The sequence below is a fragment of the Lactuca serriola genome, chromosome 8 (assembly GCF_051521515.1).
Source record: "Lactuca serriola cultivar US96UC23 chromosome 8, Lser_US96UC23_V15, whole genome shotgun sequence".
NCBI lineage: Eukaryota > Viridiplantae > Streptophyta > Magnoliopsida > Asterales > Asteraceae > Lactuca > Lactuca serriola.
The window spans coordinates 302007535-302031869 of NC_136415.1; the positions used below are offsets into that span (position 1 = coordinate 302007535).

At 37.1% G+C, this 24335-nt stretch overlaps 2 pseudogenes across 1 annotated transcript; both read right to left on the bottom strand.

Moving 5' to 3' along the window:
- Positions 1–11011: 11011 nt before the first annotated feature.
- LOC145068996 (GDSL esterase/lipase At1g28660-like) lies at positions 11012–12284 on the bottom strand (annotated as a pseudogene). The gene is made up of 3 exons (XR_013689207.1): positions 11995–12284; positions 11581–11808; positions 11012–11501 (listed from the first exon to the last, which is right to left on the bottom strand). The product of XR_013689207.1 is annotated as a GDSL esterase/lipase At1g28660-like (transcript).
- A 4148-nt stretch (positions 12285–16432) lies between these two features.
- Positions 16433–18233, bottom strand: LOC145068221 (GDSL esterase/lipase At1g28600-like; annotated as a pseudogene).
- Positions 18234–24335: the final 6102 nt, after the last annotated feature.

The window sequence follows — 24335 nt, forward strand, 5'->3', positions numbered from 1 at the left end:
AGTTGGGTACTCGTCCACACTTTAGCAGCGCTTTTCAGCCGCAGACGGATGGCAGAGCGAGTGGACCATACAGACACTAGAGGATATGTTGTGGGCGTGCGTGTTGGACTTCGGTGGTACCTAGGATACCTATCTTCCATTAGCTGAGTTCTCCTACAACAACAGCTACCACGCGAGCATCGATCGTCCTTCCTTTGAGATGTTATACGGGAGGAAGTCCAGGACCCCGATATGTTAGGGTGAGGTGGGCCAGAGGGTCATGGGAAGCACCGAAATGGTGCTCAAGATGACAGAAAGAATTCAGTAGGTCAGGAGCAGGCTTCAGACTACACAGAGTTGGCAGAAAAGCTATGCCGACAAGCGTCGTTCAGACCTGGAGTTTCAGGTCAGGGATATGGTTCTTCTAAAGGTGTCGCCTTGGAAAGGCGTCATCCGATTCATGAACCAGGGCAAGCTGGGCCCTAGGTATATTGGGCCCTTCAGGGTTTTGGCCTTGGGTGGGGAAGGTGGCATATCGGCTGGATCTGCCAGTGGAACTCAGTCATATCCACAACACTTTCCACGTCTCCCATTTGCGAAGGTGTCTGGTGGATGACTCGACAGTGGTGTCCCTGGAGGATTTACAGGTTGATGGTAGCCTGAACTACATTGAGCGACCCGTGCGATCCTCGATCGAGAGTCGAAGGATTTGAGGAACAAGAAGGTCGAGCTGGTGAAGGTGCAATGGCAGCACCGGAAGTGCTTGGAGTGGACGTGGGAGCCGGTAGACGAGATAATGGAGCATTATCCAGAGATTTTTCAGGACCGAACAGCAGACTTCGAGGACGAAGTCTAAGATAAGTGGGAGAGATTTGTAGCACCCAGTTCCTGGTATGAATTTCATTCAAGTATTATTCATTTTATTGGCCTAGAACTCGGCGAGTTGATGGCCAACTTGACGAGTAGGAGTGACTTGGACTCGGCAGTTTAATGACCTACTCGACGAGTCGGCAGCCAGACTCGACCAGTAGGCCCTGACTGGACAAAACCCTAATTTAAGGGATAGCACCCTATTTAAGCAACTCATTCAGCCTCCCTTCGTCCCTATTGCTCTCAAGAACTCTCCATATCAAACCCTAATCGTTTGTGTAAAGATATAAGGCGTTTGTGGTGGTTTTTGGTGATTTTGAAACATAAAAAGGAATAGAAAGGCTTCAGGAATCAAGAGGAGGCCATAGGAGTTTGATTTTGTGCACCCTCTGCAGTTCTTTAGAGGTATAAAGCTGATACGTTGCTCTTTCATGTGTTAGATCCCTTTTTGGGGTGATTTAGGGCTTTTAGGAGCCATTGTTGGTGACCAATCATGAGAGCCAACATGGTTGGGGGCTAAGACTTTAAATCCAAGGTCTTTGAGGGGTTACAAGGCAGAAAGGGACTGATTTTGGAGCCTTAGTGAGCCCCATGCATCTTAAGAGTCTCATTTATGGCCTTTTGAGCTCATAGTCCCATGCATGCATGTAAAGTTTGTAACTTTACGTGCTAGATCGATCTTAGAAGCCTAGATCTATCTTTTGGTCAAGTCTTGTACATCAAAAATCAAGAAGTGAGACTTGGTCATTCTCGACTCGATGAGTCGTTCTTGGACTCGATGAGTCCCTGGGTTGACTTCCCGTTTCGGTTGTGGTTCGAAGGAACCCAGTGAGTGTTAGAGTGGTCTTAGAGGGGTCCGGGGGAGTGACCCAATGCTTTGGACTTAGCTATAGACCTGGAAATCGTAGGACTCGGTGAGTGTCTGAACAGACTCAACTAGTCCAAGGCAATCTCCCAACTTTCAAAGATAAACTCAACGAGTAGCGAGTCAAGGGCAGGACCTATTCATAGGATGGGGATGAACTCGATCAGTTATTCATAAAACTCGGCAAGTCGAATGAAGGTTTAGTCGAGGATCTTTTAAAAGAAGAACTAGTCGAGTCGTTGCTAAACTCGACGAGTAGGGGTGTGAAGAAGGTCAGATGAAAGGATAGGGACTCGACGAGTTGGCGGCCCAACTTGACGAGTCAGGTCAACTGGAAGTTGACTTTGACTTTGACTTGGTCAGGGGTAAAGTAGCCATTCTACCCTAAGAGTAGTTGACAATGTTTGATTAAGTGTTTTATGGATTTATAGCCGGAGGATCACCGGAGCAACAATCAGACATCTACCGATCAACTTTTCAACAGTCAGCCTTACGAGGTGAGTTACCTTCCAGTAGAAGTGGGTCTAAGGCACCAATGTCGGCCCACCAGTATGAGTCGTATGTTAGATGATTGTATTTGTGATATTCATCTAGGTTTGCTACTACATGATATGTTATGTGCTAGTATGATATGATGTTATATGCTAGTAGCGGTAGGGGAGATAGTCCTCAAGATTTCCGATCGATAGGGCCGAAGGGGGGGGGGGGGGTAGTCATGCCTAGTCATGCTAGATAAAATATAATTATGTGTTACATGTTATCTAGTAGTAGTAGAGGGGTGAAATAGTCCCTAGTATCCGGTCGAGAGGACTGAAGGGGAGGCCAACACCCAAGTATGCTAGGCAGTATCTGGTCGAGAGTACCGAAGGGGAGGATAGCTCCCAGGTATGCTAGGCAATATCCGGTCAAGAGGACCGAAGGGGTAGGTCGGGCAACCAGATATGCCTGATAGTATATATATGTTATGTGATTGTATGGTATGCGGTACGGTGGGGGAACTTACTAAGCTTCGTGCTTGCAGTTTTCAGTTTTGTTTCATGTACCTCTTCAGCGAAGGGGAAAGAGCTGGTGCAGTAGCTGCACATCATACACACACACATTGGATTTCCGCATCATGAGATTCTTGGGATTGTACTCTGACATTGTTATATTTATGGTTTGGTTTTCAGACATGAGATATTAGTTTTATGAAATGATATGTCTTCACTATGTTTTCTTATGCAAGTTTTATAAATCTATTAATTAAAAATGAAATTTTTGGACTCGAAATTTGGGATGTTACAGAAGGGAGAATTAATATCCTGTCAAACCCGTTCGGCTAACAACCCTCCACCAGTCAAGGAAGTGTTAGTGAGAGTGTACACACATTAAACAACCATTTTACAAGCAGTAACCTTATAACCCCTTATAGACTGGCTTCGTGAATGAGGCCTACTAACGGTAAGACTGACTTTGTTCTTATACATACATACATATATATATATATATATATATATATATATATATGCCATTATGACTATGACTTCTGAACAAGAGTTGCCTCCTTACAGATTATGTCAATATGGTCCTTCCAGAATTATCACTATACTTCCAACTGTCCTTGAGCAACCAATCTTTGGTAAACCTTAGATTGTCCTCAACAACTGCTTAATCCTTTTAGTTATATCCAATTCTAGACCTTTTCCCTTCTTAATGCCCCATACATTTGGAAAATTTTAGAAAGGATGAATATAGCACATGTAATCGATCCTATATCCGAAGCATATGGGACACGATTCATGATGTCTAACATAAAGACTAAACCAGTCTTTTGCTATAACATTTCCATTTCTATTTGCCAAGTTCTCATAATTCAAATTATGAAAAGGGATGCCGTAATCATAATCGAATTTTTAGAACACAAATAATGGACCCATATATAGAATTTCTTTATGTTGAGCCATTCCAACATGAAATTCATATATATATATATATATATATATATATATATATATATATATATCCTTGACTAAATACGATTAAAACCTCAATCTAAGCTTTTAGAATTGAGATGAAGTATAATTTCATCTCCCTTAATTATAGCAAAACAACTTTTTCCCAATTGAAACCTTTTGTTTTCTATAATTATCATTGCTAACTTGCAACCTTTATCATAATTATCATGCTCCGACTAACATGATGATTATTAGCATAACACTTATGCTCCCACTAGCTTTGACATGTACTCAGAAATCAGCTGGACTTCTAAAAATCAATACGTTATTGACTTTCTTACCAAAGTTCATATTTTTTATACTAGATTGCTTTGATAAAACTTTATCAATATCATACACCTTATTTTAGATAGCTCACAGGTGTACCTAAACAATTTTAAGAACTATGAGAAGGGATGCCGTATTCATAGTCTCGATTGTTTAGACCTTTGCCACTTCTCACAATTCCATGTTAGTGTGCCGGTTAACCACACACGCTCCACTAACGACTTTGAGAATGCAAATATCACAATTTCTATCTTGCTAAAATCTACTTAGTGAAAGTCTTTCCTTTCCATCATTTTTCATGAATCAGAGAGAAACCTTATAACAGTTAGATTTAATGGTGTATGTGTTCTTATCCATGTGAATTGTCAAAACCATAGTCACAAGAAAAGGTTAATGACAAATCCAAACTCATATGGAATGAAATCAATCTTAATTTCTTGCCACCTAGCAGCTCAAGGGCCTGCCATTGCTTCAAAGTTGTGCAACCAATTGAGAACTCTAAGAACTCATATGCAAAGCCAACTTTAATTGGAATGGGCACAGAATATGTCAACACGATAGGTTATGAACCTTAATTCGTGTGCTAGTGAAGAACTTCAGGTTTTATTCTTGATTAGTTCTTGAGACTTTCAAGACCTTTAAGACTCCCACTTTCCTCTTGACATATAAGACTTCCTTATCAGATATTCAAGAGATAGTGTGGATTCTAATCAAGACAAACACTTCACACAATTGGTCTTAGTTGGTCTTTGTTTTTTCCAAAACATCACAACTTACCAATTTCAAATGTACAAGAGTAGAAAACTTTTATTCTTAAATTTGACAAGTTTTTTAAACCTTCTTTAAGACATGTCACTCAAGTTACAATCTTGGAGTATGACTCTAAGACTTGTATTGGAACGAAGTATGACTCATCTTCTTGATTTAACCATTCCAACAATTCAAGATTCCTCTTCTTAGTGATAAGAATGCACTAAGATTTCCTTAGAGAACTAATTGTGATATGGTTTCTTAATCATTAAGATGATCACAAAAACTGATACTAAAGTACTCTCCCATCTTTCTAGATTTGAGAAACATTTATCCTTCTGCCTAATTTGATTCTTCTTATTCGATCTGCCATACATTGGATCTTTTCCAATGTTTCAGAAATTATACTTAAGCTTGTAAGTATAACCATAGTTACTAAGCCTTAGTAAATAATGACGAATAGTCTTATCGATCTTTTGTGGTGGACTTAACCAGTGCACAAGAATGTGTACTCGATCCCTTAGTCCTTCACTTGACTCACACATCCATGTGAACAAGTAGTTAGACTTAATTTTTTCCAATGCTTGAAAGTTCTTCTTCATCGTGCTATACAACTTGCATGATTCCAAGTTTCGGTCCAATTGAAACTTGGTTGATGAGGATCTTTCCTTATTTGGTAAATTTAGACATTACCACAAATGAAAGAATCAAATTCACTTTCTAATATTGCTATCAGTGGAATCTTATAAGCAACAATTTTCCATAAACGCCATTGTAAGGATACATAAAATAAATAAAATCAAAAATTTCCTTTTATTTTAAAACTTTGCGGAAAAACTTATCCTTACAATCCATATGAAAACTTGTTGTTATCTACTCCAAAGAAATATATCATAACTCCTAAGAAGTAGCTCAAGAATCCGATCTTCAAACTATGTGATAGAAATCCATCTACGTGATCAGATTCAACATATTCTTTCTTTAAGTTCCTTCTCTTTTCTTTGATTCTTAAAAGATCACCATGTGACCCAGTCACATCATGTATCAAGAATCTCAGAATAAAAACTTAGCAGAGTTAGATAGTGGACTTTACCTTAAGTAGAGTCAAACTTATTGACTTTACCATTCTTAGGTAAGTTCGGCAGCTTCGTAACCAAAGCCCCTTCCTTTGGCAATACAAACATATGGACCCTTAGGTAATAGTACATGGGACTATCTCAGATTTAGCCTTTCTCTTTACCATTTGGTCAACCAGGTTGACTATGGCCAATCCCTTTCCATTGGGAGGAGAATGCTTTTCTGGATTTCCTATGTCACTATTGTCCCTATCCATAAAGTTTTGGGAAGTTGATCTCCTAATAAAATTTTCTTTACTAGTAAACCAAATCATTTCTGATTTAACAGCACCAAGCAAATAGATAAGATCATTAAGGGTCTTGTCATAGTCTATTTCATAGGAGTCCCAAAGGAATTCACTATGTGACTTGGAAAGTGATTGAACATCCACTTCCTCTAGACATTGACACCCAACTCTCCCGGCTTGTCAATATGTGACTTCATCTCTAAGATGTGATTAGACATAGAACTTGCTTGCCAATAAGAATTGAGTGACCTTAAACTTTTCAAGAACTTGTGGGTTAGGGATAATAATTGGAGGAGGTGAAAGAAGTAAAGTTCCAAGAGATTTGGGAAGATCATAGATGTCTGAACTTAGACATCTTTTGGGAGATATTCAAGATAGTTGATCTAAAGACCTTAATATGACACCCAATATGAAATATTAAGGCTAGGGCCCAAAAAACTATTTTATAACATAGAAGAGGGATGCCGTAATCAAAACTATAAAATATTTGAAGGTAGGTGAATGACGATTCACCAATTTCCACCAAGATAAACGAAATGTATTATAAGGTTTTAATTGGATTTGAAACTCCTAGATATTTTGAGATTCATTGAACTTTTCAATGGCATGTTTCAATCTCGAGTGTGCCCTTCAGGTTTTGTGACTGGGATGTTAACGATCACAAAACAAGGTGTGAAGTAACCATGCAAATTACTTAGTACCCTTAAGTGTTTACCCCTCAATCGATGTGCCGGTTAACCACACACGCTCCATCGATACTATGATAAACATTAAGTTACCCTTTGCCTACCTTGTTAAATACGATTTAGTGTGCCGGTTAACCACACACGCTCCACTAACCGACTTAAACAAAGTGCAAATTGTAATTTCATGGATTAGCACCTTATTCACATTTTCCTAAGTAACTAAGATTGGGTATTTATAAGAGTTTAGTTACTTAGTATTTATCATTAATACTTTTAATGAAGGGAGAATTCTAGTCCTTGTCCTACCCGTTCGGCTAACGACCCTCCACCGGTCAAGGAAGTGGTGGGTGAGAGTGGACACCCATTAAACTGCCATTTTATAGGCAGTAACCTTATACCTCCCCTTATAGACCGACTTTGTGAATGAGGCCTACTAACGGTAAGACTGACTTTACTCTTATACATATATATAACTATTATTAACTTATAATATTATAAAGTATAAGGGTTGAATTTTAACTTTTAAAATTCTAAGGGATTAACTTGGAATTAAAGTATTCATGGGGAAAACCTTACAAATTCCAAAACTTGAGAGCAAGTTTTGAAACTATTCAAAGCTCTTGGATTTTCATAACTTATGAGTTAAATTAAAGTTTTAAAAACTTTAATGAGGAGACTCTTGAACATCCATAACTTGAGGACAAGTTATGGAGTCATAAAACAATTTAATGAGGAAAAAGATTCTTCATTTTGTAACCTATGTTAACTTTTATGAGTTTTAAGATTCATAAATGTGAATTTTAAGTTACATAAACACATTTTATGAACTTCTTTTGGATTAATTTGGATTAAAACCAACTATCACATAATTTTTTTCATTAATCTAAATTCACTCATAAAACAAGGTAGCACAAAAAACTTTTGGTGATCCATAACTTATTCTTAAGTTATGGAATTCTTTATAACATTAACACCAAATTTTGTAACTCCATAAAAAATTTTAATCAAATTTTTTTAAAAACCTTTTCATATCCATAACTTATGGAGGTTTCAAAAAATAAAACTCTTTAGATCAAACTTTTAAAACTAATAAAATAATCAAATCATTTTATCTTTTACTGAATTTGACAATTTGACCTAATTCAACTCATATAGCAAATTATTCAAATTTTACAAATAATTAGTTTTTCACAAGAACAAGTCATTATCTTAAAATTTGACAAACTTCATGTTTTTTTTCCTTTTTTTCAACTTTGAAAATAAAATATTTGCATCAATATAGCGGAAAACAACCTGTGGCTCTGATACCACTGTTGGGTTTTGAGCATTCTAACACTCCTAAGTGTACATGCAACCCTAAATACCTTGGATCTATGTTTTCTCTATTATACATGGAAATATGAACATCCAAGGTATTATCCTAATCTAGCATACAAAACAATGAATATAACAAGATAGAATACATACCTCTTTGATGTAGAATGTCTTCATGAAGCTCGAGTGCCTAGTGCCTCAAGTGTGACACCTCAAATGGTTCACACAACATCAAATACACTTGGAATAACTTGAGAGAATTCTACACTACATGAAATCGGCTAGCCCTTCCTTTTACACACACTAGTGGCCAATTTTGGTCAAGAATAAGATGCATATATAGTTAGGGTTACACCATGTAAACCCTAATTGACATGGCCTTTCATTTCCATGATCCATGGGTACAAAAACACCATGGAGTATCCACGGAGCATCATATGGGTTTTAACCCAACTAGATAATCCATGGAGCATTAGCCCACTATATAAGTATGGATGATTTGCACAATCAACCCATATATTTAATTAGTCTTCTTTTGATCACTTAATTAATCCTAGATTAATTCTTGATCAATACTAATTAAATAATATTATTATTCTTATTATTAATATACTAGAACTTATAATATATTAATAACCATAAGTGTCTTATTTCTCTCATTATAGTCTATCCAAGTGCATGATGCCATGCAACCCAAATGGACCATACCGGGTCGAGTCAAGTCTTACCAATTATAGTTATGGACTTAGACATTAATCCAACAGTAACCCTAATAGCCACAATATATAAAGACCCCATAGCTCAAGAAATCGACCCTAAGAATGATATGAGAGGGCTAGCCGATTTTGAGCATAAGAACTTTTCTCTCAAGTTATTAAAAGTTGTTGGTAGTGTTGTGTCAACCATTTGAGGTGTCACACTTGGTGCACTAGGCTCTTAAGCTCCATGGAATCAAACTACAACAAAGAGGTATGTTATCCTAACTAGTATGTTGTATTGTTTATGTCAAAATGCATGCTAGTGATAGGTTAATGCCTTGGAAACCATTTGCATGTATAATTAGTGAAAACATAGAGCCAAGGTATTTATTGTTGTATGTGCACCATATGATGTTGTAGTATACCAAAACCCATCACACCATCGGGGAGTCAGTTGAGACTTACCAAGAAGCAATCCTGAATAACAGAAGAAGACAAGGAATACATGGCTAAAGTTACCTACACATGTGCAATTTGTAGTTTAATGTACGTATTGGTTTGCACCAGAGCAAACATCGCTCATGCAGTGGCAGTTGTGAGCATGTTCATGTCAAATCCATGAAGACAACATTAGGAAGGAGTGAAATGGTTGCTACGCTACTTAAAAGGAAAAAATGAGTGTTCCTTATGTTTTAGAAGAAAAGGAGTAGTTTTAGAAGGGTTCGGTGATGCAGACTTAGGTGGATGTTCAGATTCAGGAAAAAACACAACGGGTTATGTGTTCACAATTGGAGGTACAACAATCAACTGGATGTGAAGGTTACAAAAGAGTGTTGCTCTTTCAGCCATAGAAGCAGAATACATGGAACTTACAAAAGTTGCCAAAGAGATCATATGGTTGAATAGTTTCTTGTCAGGACTTGGAATGCATCAGGAGGATTATGTATTGTATTACGGCAACCAAAGTGCAGTGCACTTAGCAAAGAATCCAGTGTTTCATAGTAGAACGAAACACATTTAGATGAGGTACCATTTTATTCGAGATTTAATCAATAAAGGAACTCTAAACTTGAAGAAAATCCTTGGAATGAAGAATCCAGTTTATATGTTCAGTAAGGTTGTTACCAGTGTGAAGTTAAAGCTTTGTATGGCTTTAAATGGCCTTTCGTAAGTTTGAAGAGAAGGGATTAACACACAGAAAGAGATAGAGAGAGAGAGAGGGAGGGAGTACTTTGAGGAATGGTGAAATTTGAATGGCAGATGAAGTTTTTCAAGCCTTCAGGTGGGAGATTGTTGGGGTATGAAGTTTTTTCCAACATGGAGCACTTAGATCACAGGAGCACTTGGGGTTCATTAAGCATGTGCCAAAGGAATAGATCATATGAGAATGGAATGAATCACCTAAAAATGAATGGATCAAGTGCCAAAGGAACGGATCATAAAAAGGGGGTTTGGAGCACCTGGAAGAGGGTTAGAGCACGTAGGAGTGATATGGAGCAACAAAGGTACCTTGTTGCGCCATCTACTGAAGAATTAGGCCAAGAAGGATGTTGTTGTGCCAAGGGCACTCCATATTGCGCCAAGATTCTCCCATTTGCATCTTGGGGTATCCCTCTTGCGCCATGGGGTACTCATGTTGCGCCATGTAGTATGTTGTTGCACCATTCATGTAATTGTTGCGCCAAGATAGTGATGTTGCTCCAAGATAGATGCTCTTGTGCCAAACTTGATGCCTCTTGTACTATCCATGTTCCTATTACGCCATGATGGTAAATATGGAAGAATGTTCCAGAAGTTTCTGCATGGCATAATATGATTGGTTTTCACCATTCATGTGACGTTCAATCTCTTCAGCTTCCTTACGACGACTCCCTTGCCGAAACACGTAATATTAAACATCCCGCCGCCATATTCCACGCGGACGTTCAGTCTCTTCAGCTTCCTTACGGTGAAACCTTCTTTCATGAATGCCTCATCAACGATTTTTTCGTGCCTCCAATCGACGCCTCATCATCGATATCCTAGGTAACTCATCATCGATTTGAAACGATTCATATATAGTGATAGTTGTAGATATTCTGAACCAAACGGCCTTTACTGTTATACTTTCAGAATTTATATTCTTTTTCTTTGAAGTTATTAAATTGAATAGATTCATTATTTACGTAATCATACAATTGGCCAAGAAAACTACTTCAATCACAACATATGCATTTGAATACAAGTACCAAATATCCCCTGCATTAAAAAAAGTACCAAACAGCCAGCTCTGGAGTTTGGGTCATAACCGACTCCATATCCATTAAATGCCTACATCGCATCTATTAAACTGTGTGGATAGTGTATGCCATTTATTTTATTTTAATTATGTATGTAGCTTACATAAACAATAACAATTTATGAAATATTTGTAGTGCCTTTTAAGTGGCAAGTACATGTCTTTCCATGCTCTGATAGGTCAGCGTTGTATTTGTGATCCCGATAAAGCAACTTCAACTTGTGATGTTGATGTAGGTGTAGGTGTAGGACACAAGGAATTAAAGCGGGGTGTGGTATATTGGCCTTGAAATAAACTCTTGAATATTATTCTATATGCAGCTTCTGTAAAGTGTATTCCATCCCAGTAAGCATACGCATCCGGGTCATCACACACAGTCGCAAGTACATGTCCACATTGCGCTGACGGATTGATGTTGTAGTTGTATGGGCCTCCACCTCCAATTACACGTTAAAAATTTAGGGCTTTTATAATATTAGTCCTATAATCCCAATATACGCATTAATATTTGATCACCTGAGGCGCTGCTGCAAATAGAAGCCAATGATCGTTTAAACCATGCCAATTCAACTCCTAAAGATATGTTTGCCACAGGATCAACAGTCCCTCTTGCTTCATGAAATGATGTATCCAATGCTGTTGCTGCCACGACTGCATAATTAACTCCTGGTCCCAACGCCACCACATTGTCACTCTCTTTATCGTTCAGAAACGGTGGTATTAGTGGCAAGCCAAGGCTCTCAGCTTCATGAACAAAAACAAAAATATAAAGTCATTAATTCACATAGAACATGAATAACTTTATTCCTTGAAAATTAAATGCAACGTTTAACGCAATTATAGTAATACTTTATTAGATGTTATTTACTAGATGTCACATATCTACAACTATTACTATATATGAATTGTTTCAAATCGATGATAAGTTACCCAGGAAATCGATGATGAGGCGTCCATTGGAGGCACGACCGGTGGGTTCATGAAAGAAGGTTTCGCCGTAAGGAAACTGAAGAGACTGAATGTCCGCGTGGGATATGGCAGCGAGTTGTTTAATATTACCCGTGTCGGCCAGGGAGTCGCCAAAGCTAAAGATGAACGTATAGCGTACAAGCTTCTATTCCATAACAATGGCTGCAAAATCATTAAGATTAAGCATGTGATGGACCAAGAACATGTAGAAAACTCCATTGCAAGATGTTGTTTGAAAAAAAAAAAGGTAATAAAATTTTGTGCCGAAGATAGTGCGGAGCTCTCGTTATATAAAAAATCACTACGTAGAAAACTATAATGAAAAAAATATGCTATGTAATTAAATTTTTGGCTTTTTAACATGTTTTTCATTTAATTAGTGCATGTTAGGATTCTTGAATTTTTAACATGTTATTGATTTTCTTCGTAAAACTTACCACGAAAAAAAAGTAATAAACAACTACACCCACATTGTTTTTCTCTTTTCTATTAAGTAAATTTCAAAAATGTTGCAATTTTCTTCGACTAAATTCCAAAAATGTTTCCATTATATAAATTTTGTCCATTTCAGAATGTTTTGTTGCGATGACATTCTTGTTCAAATTGAAATTAAATGTCATGATTAAGGGCAGTTCAATTGGAATTTCTTCTTTAATCAGTTTTTTAATGTTTTATAAAATTAATTACAAGATTTGCAAACCTAACCCTCCCCCCCCCCCCCCCCCCCCCCCCCCCCCCGGACATCTAATGACCCAAAATCAAAAGGTTAAAATCTCGTTTTTACTTGAACATAGAAACATCATTTATTCTTATCAACCATTCAAAACTATATTAAAGTATAAATATTTATCAGAGTACAATTCCAAAATAATAAAATGTAAAACCTGTGTGTGGATGCATTGCGATCATGTCGGATCCTTCCCTTACGAACTAACAGTACCGGAAACCATAAAAATAAACTGTAAGCACAAAACTTAGTGAGATCCCCAACATACCACACATCACACATATATGCCAGCTCAAGGCTATATCGGGTCTATTTCACCCAAGCCTATTTCACCCCCGAGTCTATCCCAACTCATATGTCAGCTCAAGGCTATACCCGAACTATTTCACCCCCGGGTCTATTTCACCCATGAGTCTATTTCAACTCATGTGTCAGCTCAAGGTTGTACCAGGTCTATTTCACCCCACATACATGTAAAAAACAGGCACACATACATAAAACAAGAATCACAAAAACAACAAGCACATAACATATCCTAGTGGGCCGACATTGGTGACTTAGACCCACGCGTACAGTGAGAAGACTCACCTCAATTCGAGATAACCGAAACAAACGCACTGATGCTATCGGGTTCTTCACACTAAACACAACCAAATTATCTGTAGTCAATAATTAAGATATTTCCTATAATCCAAGGTCCAATTCATTATCTTTCATTCCAACAGGTAAAAGACCACTTTACCCATCCTAAATCTGACCAACTACTCATGGCCCAACTCCCAAAAACCCAAGGCCCAAAAGGCTCAAAAAACAACACCTCATAAGTACGCCTAAAGTACAAAACTTGTATGCCCCGCATACTACATGCTGAAGCTTAGAGTACAACCCGTCACAGCAATGAATCAGGGAAAGCATGCACTACACTAAGCGTACACATACGTACGCCCAACGTACCCCCTTAGTGACCATTTCTCATTTTTGGGACTTAATGCTTAAGATGAAAATGTCCAATTCATGCATGCAATGATTATACTCATCATGATCCGATTTTTTATATTTGGTGACCTCAAGAAGGACCAAATATATGGCTCAAAGGTTCAGGAGTAACTTCTACTAACAAGAACCACAACGATGGGACCAAAACATTTCAAACCTTCACCTAAACTAGATCTACATGAGAAAGTCATCAATATTAAAATGTTATACCTACAGAAGAAAGATCAAGGTGAACAAGGTTAGGATCTACAAGCCCTGTTGGATTGTCGCTAATACCCCAATTGTCACTGCTAATGCTTACCGTAACTACTAATGCCCTGCCGCCACTAATACTATTCGTCGCCACTAAAAGTGTCACCGCTAATTGTAGTTATCTCTTTTTTTTTTTGTTTTTTTTAAAACGTTCTTTATATATACAAAACAAACATTATAAAATTATAAAAACCGTTATAAAAATATAAAAACATTATAAAAACATATAACCAAAAACACATGCATACATACACAAATAAATATATAATACACATACAAAAACACACACACACACACACACATATATATATATAATACATATATAAAAACACATATACATACATGATACACATACTAATACACAAATACATACATACATATATACATATATATATATATATATATATATATATATATATACACATCAAATACACATACACATACAAAATACACATTATACATACAAAACATTACAATAAACATATATAGAGCATGTGGTGGTGTATAATCCGACGTTGAAGCATAGTGGTGGACTGGTGGCGGTATTCCGGCCAATTTCTGCAGACAACAACGAATTCGAATTCCGGTAGATCTGCAACATCTCCAGCAAGGGACTAAAACAATCTAACACCACCAATGAGTATGTCACATGGGGAAGATAAAGAATAAAAAAAACAGAAAATAATGAGTTGTTGCCGGAGTGGTGACAAAGAGAAATGAGTTCACAGAAGAGGGAAGAATGAGCTGAAGGGGTTATATTTGCAAAGGGAATTAGTGGCGACGGCTTTTAGCGGCGACGACTTTTAGCGACGACAGATAGAGTATTAGCGGCGAAACCTTTGGGGGGGGGGGGGGGGGGGGGGGGAACTTTGATGGTCAAAATTTTTGAGTATTATCGGTGACAACTTTTGGGGGGAAACTTTGACGGTCAAAATTTTCGAGTATTAGTGGTGTCGCCGCTATTGGTATGTACGTTATCGATTTTCAGTCCTTGGATTAGGGACGAAGTCAACGGATAAGGTTTCACCTCATATTTCAACGTGGATCGCAGACAATAGGGATTATCGGCGAAACATATAGCGGCGATAGCCACCTTTAGCGAAAGTTACGTGTGACTGCTAAAGGTGGATGTCGCCGCTAATGCCCATTATTCTTGTAGTGTAAGTGGTTTCCTATAGTTTGGGTTTTTCGAATCTGATGTTGATTTGGGATTTTAGAACAATAGTTTCTGATTTCCCTTCTAGACTCGATTAATGTGGTTACTGTTCTTGTATATATTTTTTTTTATATAATCGATTTACAGATTCTCTCAAGCACTGTGAGATGATTTATTTACTTCATGAATTTAAGGGTTTTCTTTTATTCTAGTTTAAAGAAGATTTACTCTATTAGTGTCATCATTAGAGCCCATTTTTTATTTTATTGAATTTTAAGGGTTCATTCTATTAATATCCAAGATAGAAAACCGACTCTTATTTTCTGGTTTGTAATAAAGTACAATTTTTGTGTATCGTTGATACTTTATGGTTATCCAAATTCTCTTTCTAAGCAAAAAATCTTTAATTTTTTGAATTAAAAAGTATCCCAGTGGACACTAATAAGTCTAAAGGTGATAATAATCATGAAATCCCCTATTACTTTGCTGTTGTAGCGTTTTTTTGGATGATTATTACGTGAAGTTAGTGCAACAATCAGTTTTCTTAGGTCACTCACTCCCTTTACTGTTTTTCTCTTAATCTGATTATTTTGACCCAAAATTGTTTTGGACAAACACTCTATACTGTTTTAAGTGCACATTCAAACACCCCTTTTTATTTCTATATTTATAAGAAAATTATGTGTTTAACTTGTCTTAGCTTGAATTCCAGTGTTCATTTTTGTTCATTAAAAGACAAAATTATCCTCATAAACCCATTAAAACACGAACACATTCTTCTTATAACATACATTAATTTACATTCCAATTTCTTTGATATATTCACAAATCTAACGTAAAATAGCAAAGAAATGTAATGGAGTTCCATTTCATTTCCATCCAACCAAACCAATGGCATATTACAATTACTTTGGATTCCAATTCCTTACAAAAACATCCTCTAAACCAAAAGCCCATTACTATTGTACTTTTGAAATTAATATTCTTTTTCTTTGAAGTAATTAAATTCAATAGATTCATTATTTACGTAATTATACAATTGGCCAAGAAAGCTACTTCAATCACAACACATACATTTTAATACAAGTACCAAATATCCCCTGCATTAAAAAAAGTACCAAACAGCCCGTTTTGGGTCATAACCGACTCCATATCCATTAAATGCCTACATGACATCTATTACGGTTGATTTTAATCCAATGAATGGTTACACTACTTAACAGGCATTCTATTTTATTCAACTTTTTTCATTAAACAAGTGTATGCCATTTATTTTATTTTAATTATGTATGTAGCTTATATAAACAATAACAATTTATGAAATATTTGTAGTGCCTTTTAAGTGGCAAGTACATGTCTTTCCATGCTCTGATAGGTCAGCGTTGTATTTGTGATCCCGATAAAGCAACTTCAACTTGTGATGTTGATGTAGGTGTAGGTGTAGGACACAAGGAATTAAAGCGGGGTGTAGTATATTGGCCATTAAATAAACTCTTGAATATTATTCTATATGCAGCTTCTGTAAAGTGTATTCCATCCCAGTAAGCATACGCATCCGGGTCATCACACACAGTCGCAAGTACATGTCCACATTGCGTCGACGGATTGATGTTGTAGTTGTATGGGCCTCCACCTCCACAACACGACTTCAAAACCGGATTTGTGAATCCTGAAATTTTTTGAATTCCATCCCAACAAGAACATAAATCAAGATACTAAATTACTCAATAACATGGTAAATCGTGGAGCAGTAACAATATTATAACATGTTTTGTACCAATTTTAACAGGAGAATAGATAATCTGCATGGCAACACTATAGTAGTCAGCATAGATGATGATGACATTCTGATGAGGCTCTAGAAGGTGGTTTAGTTTCTTTTTCAACAGATCATTGTGGTATTCGACAAGTTCATTGTACCTGATGAGACAACTGGTTCTATTATCATAATCTTTTTTTTCAGAAGCACGAACTGTTAGAATTAAACTAGAACACCCAATTGGAAAGGTTCCTGGAACAACTAGTGTTTCAACCCCCATATTAACTAGTTCTTGTATTTAAAACTATTAGAGTCAACCTCAGGAGAAAATCATACACTAGAAAAAGAAATTTGTGAATGAATGGTATGTTGTTGGTCGTGATTATTTAAAATATAGTTTGAATGATTTGAGTAGTTACATTGACTATTGAGACGATGGTATCAATAACAAGAGTAATGTATGATTTGACCTCCTCGATTTGCTTATAGTCAAACATTGGACCGTTGTAATCGGTTTCACCTATCTCTCACATTAGGATCAAATAATGTCCAATTAAGTTTCTACAATCTGCCACCAATTATAATCGATCAATAGGACTCTCTAAATAGTTTTGAATCTCAAAACTATAAACAAGAATCTTCGAATTTTTAGATAATTATAATCCCAATATTAGATATATGCACATGCGTACAAAGGAACGCCCCACGTACCCGAATACTATGCCCAACGTAATCCGAAGTCCAGCAGCTATAAATAGAGGTCTAAAGCCATGCGTTTTTCTCACATCTTCCAACTTCTCTTTCTTTATCTACACTCTATCTAGACTATCTTAACTCCCTAAAGCCTAGGGTACCTCCCCAGCACTAGAAGGAAGCCTTAGCGCGCCCAAAGGCTCCGAAAAAAAGAGTTTTTTGGAAGTATTTTATATACATTACGTCCAATATACATATATATATATATATATATATATATATATATATATATATATATATGGAGAGAGAAAGAGAGAGAGAGAGAGAGAGAGCTAGGTTCAAATGTTTCTAGCAACTATTGTGTGCATGTATGCAGCAATGAGAATTGCAGAAATAATAAATCATTTAAGGTTATTATAATAATCTTTGCATATTTAATTATGGAAATTTTGTTAACTTCCTAAAACCTATTCTTCTCCCCTCTTTATCTTCAAACGATCGACCTCAAAAATCATCGACCATCACCCTCTGTAGGGTTTCGTTCGTACATTCCACTAACCCAACCTCTGTGAAATCGATTTCCACGACATTGGTTTCAGAATCAATGATCCCGCCATTGCCACCTACACCTTCGTTAGGGCAATCTTCACCGGAAAAGAGCTTTGTTTTAATTCTACCAGTGATACATTTATGTGTCGACTATGTTCTTCTTAAATGAAGGTAAACCCTACTTTCATATTGTTTCTACTTTTTTAATTGATACGGTATTTTTCAAAAAAATATTGAATTCACATCGCCAAGTCTAGTGGCGTCTTCCTCCTGCATTTGTCTTCCTTCTATGGCCTCCCTCTTTTCAGTATCTTTTAAATTGTGTCCCAAAAAAAGAAACAAAAACGCATAAAATTGTTGGTCCAATTTGGGAACCCATTAAAATGTGGATTTCTTCCAATTAAAAAATCCTTCAATTTATTTATTTCGTTTTACTTTTTGCTTCAACATATTTATTGAATTTTCGAAGGAATTATGTTCCAACCATTTTTAAGGCCATGAATTTACATTAACATATTTCTTGTATTGTCCAAAATTTCTGTTAAACCGTGAAGTATACACTAAGTATTATAAGTTCTCTTTGGTTTTTGAACTATTGATATCATGATTTATCATTAAGTTAAGAACTATATGTTGAAGTGTTATTAATTTGCTTGATTTTGTACTGTGAAATTTAAATTTGTTTCTTGTGATTTGATCTATGGTTTGGTGTCACACCCCCAAACCAGAATGGCGGAAACATTCGGGGGCGGAGGACGTCATATTCAGTATCATAACAGTTCATAGTAAGGAAAGTACACACCACCATACATATAAAGGTTTCAAAATGTTTACATAATTGTATTTATTACATGTTCAAAAGATAAATACATAAACATCATTCAAAAAAAGTAAATAACGTCAGAGCGTTAATCCCCAAAAGTTGGTTTCCAAACCTGCTTAGCGGTTCCCTGAGAATACAAGTTATTTCAAAGAAAAAGTGTCAACAATTATGTTGATGAGTTCATAAGAGGTTTTGAGAAAATGTATGCCATTCCGAAGTTTGTGCGTTTTCCGAGAAGATCCCTTATTATCTTATAAAAGTATGAAATGCATATGAATGTTCGTGTTGTGAATTGTAAATAGTTGCACCAGGAAAATCCCTTATTTTCCTATTAGTTGATTGTTTTGGATACAAGGAAATCCCTTATTTTCCTAAAGTAACAGACAGTCTCTAATGTCTAAGTCCGAAAATCGCAAGCAACTGACATACTTAAATGGTTGAGGCATAGTTTTATATAATAAAGCTATAAGAAGATCACACTTGTTAGATGAAGAATAGTTTTAATAGCTACTCATTCATAAATCAAAATACCATAATAATTGTCTATCCAGAGAGTTTTATAACCACACTAAACATAATATTCCTGTAGCGATGGTCTTCAGGCGTCGAAACGTTTATGACAAACTGTCACCCAAAGGACTGTACCTAACAGTCAGGGCGCGGGATCATGACTTCCCATATAGATCTATACACATTTGACATGCTCTCCTAACGGGAGACTCTGGTTATAATAGACAGGACTTTAGGTAGTACCTTTTAACAAAAAGGTAGCATTAAAGATGTAATCGTCTCACGGATTCTCAACTAAGTCTGTATTAAAGTGATAGTTTTGTATGCAATGTTTATCCTCTTTCACAATGTTTGACAAAGCATAAATCATAGGTTCTTTGAATGCATAAAATGGTTTAACAAGGATGGCTACCCTGGATACTATGCATTTTGTATAAATCTAATGCAAGCAAGGTATAACAAGAGTTTTCACGTTTTCACTTCGGATTAACCGGGTGTTTACTTGTATTCTCCCCCGAAATGTATTAAAAGTCCATTATAAAGTATTTGAAATTGTATAAAAGGGGGTATGAACTCACTTGATTGAAGTTGTTGTTTTGAAGTAGTCGAGAGAAGATTTGAGCAGAACTTCGACTAGAGAGAGTTGAAATCTTGGGATTCTCGGGGATCTCGGGAGTGTAGAACATCCTTCGGGACTCAAGTATGAAAAACCGGGACTTAGGGAAGGCTTATCGAGGTAATCACACAGAGTAACGACACTTAGATGGAAATAGATGAGCACCAAACCCAACACCCTTAAGCTTCTATTTATAGGGGCTGATTTGGGGGTCTCACGTCATGAGTTTTGGATTGCTCACGTCGTGAGGCTGAGTCAGCATGATCCTCTTCAATGAGTTGACGTGGCTGACACTCTGGAACCCATCAGTTACGAGCTCACGTCGTGAGCATGGTCCCCTCACGCCGTGAGGCTGAGTCAGCCTTGGGTTTTGTGTCCCGAACTTGTAAAATCCGTAACTTTCGCGTACGAGCTCCGATTTCGACCTTATTTATATTCACGCGTAGGTGTGAAAAGGCTCTACAACCCTCGTTTAGACTCCATCGGCTAATTTTGAATTTATTTTTATTATATTATTTTTAACAGGTTGAGCCTGGAAAACTCTGATTAAATCCCATAACTCCTTCATCTGATGTCCATTTTCATCAGACTTTTTACTATTGTACTCCTATTGTCGAGGTCTTCAACTTTCGTTTAGGTTGTGTCGGCTAAAGACCGCTCGATCTCTATTTCGAGTTTTTCGCTGTCTACTACTAGGTTAGAAACTTCGAATAATGATAACTTCCTCATACGAAGTCAGATTTGGGGCGTTCCTTTTATGTATGTTCGCGGTTTAAAGATATCTACGACTTTCATTTAGATACCTAAGTCTAAAATGTATTTTATTGAAATTTCTCGTTTTATGCTTAACAGCGCTTTACCGGTAGCGTTACGAATCTTTGTTTGGTCATAACTCCTTTGTTATAACTCGAATTTTAGTGTTGTTTATATTTTTGGAAACCTTATCATGATATTGATGGGTTTTAGCCATAAGAACTTTCCTATGTGCACATGCAAAACCCTAATGCTTGGATCTAGGCTTTCTAATAAACATGCTTTAAATCCAAGACTTCTAATGACTAATTAGGTTAAATAACAACATTGAAACAGATCTAGAATCATACCTTTGAGTTCCTTGTTGATCTTGAGGTCTTGGAGCTTCTAGAGTCACAAATGTCACTCCTCTAATGGCTTACAAACACCAATAGCAAGGAGGATGATTTAGGAGAGAGGAGAGGAGATGGAATTCGACCAGAGGTTCTCTACTTTTGGTTAAGTTCCGAATTCCATCATCCATAGGGTCTATTTATACTTGTAGACTCCTTAAGGGTTACAGATTAATCCCTATTAGATAATCTTCTCTTAAAGCTATCCAAATCCTTTCCATAGATAAGCCTTTGGACGATTTTAGCTATCCTATATCTCATAGAATTCGTCCATAGCATATCCAAATGGATTTACAGTCTAAAGCTTAACTATCAAACAATTGACAGTTTATACCCCTTTATTTAATTAATCTCTTTAAGTCACCAAATTAATTCTAATTAATTCTATGACTTATATTAATCAAATAACCATATATTATTCTTTATAATATTTACTCTCTCTCTTAATAAATCATCCTATCAAGTTGCTATGGTGAAGGCAACCCAAAAGGACCATGCACAACCGGGTCAAATACTTGCCTAATATAGTTGCAGCCTTAGACACTATTCCAACAGTCTCCCACTTGGATAAGTCTAGTAACTATATTCACAAGTACAATTCGGTTTGCAATCGTAGCTCTCAAAGACGCTGTCGACTCTGATCTAATCAATCTTGTCCTTTAGATAAGGGAACGTACAGTCCTCTGTTAGATATCATGCTGACAATCCTATGGAATGGTTAGTCAAGCATTTAGGTTTCTCGATCTCTGATTTATTTGACATAGAACTTAATCGAACACATCAATTTAGTTCTGACCGGGCCTGGCACATAAATCAAATCAAATCATCGAGCGGCCGAGATATCACTTTTACCTTCTTAGAGAAAAGTTACAGATAAACTTCGACTTATATGCATTTACTTATTTATTAACCAACTATCCACAACAATACGTTTTATAACACCGAGTTACTGATGCGTTTTCGTATTATCAATGTACAATCAATTAACAAATAACAAACCATATATCTAGGTTTTAAGACTATATGATATTATCGTCTTGCGATCACTTTTTATATCGTATTCCATAAGATGATTCCAGCAAGCGCGGGTTTATTCCAATGCTCAAAACTAGTTCATAAGCACTCATAAACGTTGCAGCAATCCTTTGCTATGTCTAACACCATTTAGACATTCTACACACCAATTCATGACAATCTTCATTCATATCTACTCCCAACATATGAACGATTGTGGACCATTTGAACAATTCGATTATTCCTAATAAACTCAATTATTCTGGAAGTCAAAACATGCAAAGTGAAACAATAGTTAAACGATTAACATAAGATAGTAACATTACTTATAAATAAAACTCCTTTATTTAATCATCAAATGTCAACTACATTTATCTATTACACGTTTCTGATACTATCTAATCTATGCTAATATCATCCTTCAGCCCAATACTCCTAGAATGCTGTAAGTGCTTAACCCTACTCAGTCCCTTCGTAAGCGGATCTGCTGGGTTATCTTCTGATGATATCCTCTTTACTACGAGTTGTCCTTCTTCTACACGATGTCTAATGAAGTGATACTTTCTGTCGATATGTCTTGATCTACCATGATCCCTCGGTTCCTTGGTCAAAGCAACCGCGCCTTCGTTATCACAGAAAATCTCCATTGGCTCTTTTATGGCAGGTACAACTCCAAGATCACCAATGAAGTTCTTCAGCCATATCGCCTCCTTCGATGCTTCGCTCGCTGCAATGTACTTTGATTCGCACGTTGAATCAGCTACGGTTTCCTGCTTGGAACTCTTCCATGTCACTGCTCCTCCATTTAGGGTAAAGACCCAGCCCGACTGCGAACGGTAGTTGTCCCTGTCGGTCTGAAAACTGGCGTCACTATACCCTCGCACCTTCAAGTCATCACTCCCTCCGAGGACTAAGAACCATTCCTTTGTCCTCCGAAGGTACTTAAGGATGTTCTTCACCGTAATCCAATGTGCTCTGCCAGGATTCCCTTGATATCTGCTAACCATGCTCAAAGCGAAGGCTACATCAGGGCGAGTACAAGTCATAGCGTACATGATTGAGCCAACTGCGGAAGCGTATGGTACTCGGCTCATCTCTGCTATCTCAGCTTCGGTACTCGGACTTTGAGTCTTACTCAATTTGGCATTACTTTGTATCGGTAGTTCTCCCTTCTTTGAGTTTTCCATACTAAAACGTTTTAGTACCTTCTCTAAGTAAGTATTCTGACTAAGTCCAATTAGTCTCTTACTTCTTTCTCTTACTATCCTTATTCCCAAAATGTAAGAAGCCTCTCCGAGGTCCTTCATAGCGAAGCACTTCCCGAGCCAGGACTTAACCTCCTGCAGAGTCGGGATGTCGTTTCCTATGAGTAATGTGTCATCGACATATAGAACGAGAAAGCTTACTATACTCCCACTGGCTTTGACATATACACAAGACTCGTCTTTGCTTCGTACAAATCCGAACTCTTTGACTTTCTCATCGAAGCAAAGATTCCATCTGCGAGACGCTTGCTTAAGTCCATAAATGGACTTCTCAAGCTTACACACTCTACTCGGATGCTTCGGATCCACAAACCCCTCTGGCTGAGCCATGTAAACATCCTCAGCCAACTTTCCGTTAAGGAAAGCGGTCTTGACATCCATTTGCCAAATTTCATAATCATGAAATGCGGCAATTGCTAGCATTACTCTAATAGATTTTATCTTCGCAACTGGTGAGAAGGTCTCATCATAGTCAACTCCGGGAGTTTGAGTAAAGGCCTTCGCGACCAATCGCGCTTTATATGTGTGTACGTTTCCATCCACGTCGGTCTTCTTCTTGAAGATCCATTTGCACCCAACGGTCTTACGTCCGGGCACATAATCAACCAAATTCCAAACTTGGTTATCATACATGGATTGGATCTCGCTATCCATTGCCTCTTTCCACTTTGAAGACTCCGGGCCTGCTATGGCTTCCTTATAGCTATTAGGTTCATCAAGATTTATTAGTGTACCATCACTAATATATCTGTCCCCTTCGGTAGTAATATGAAAGCCATAAAACTGGGGATGAACTT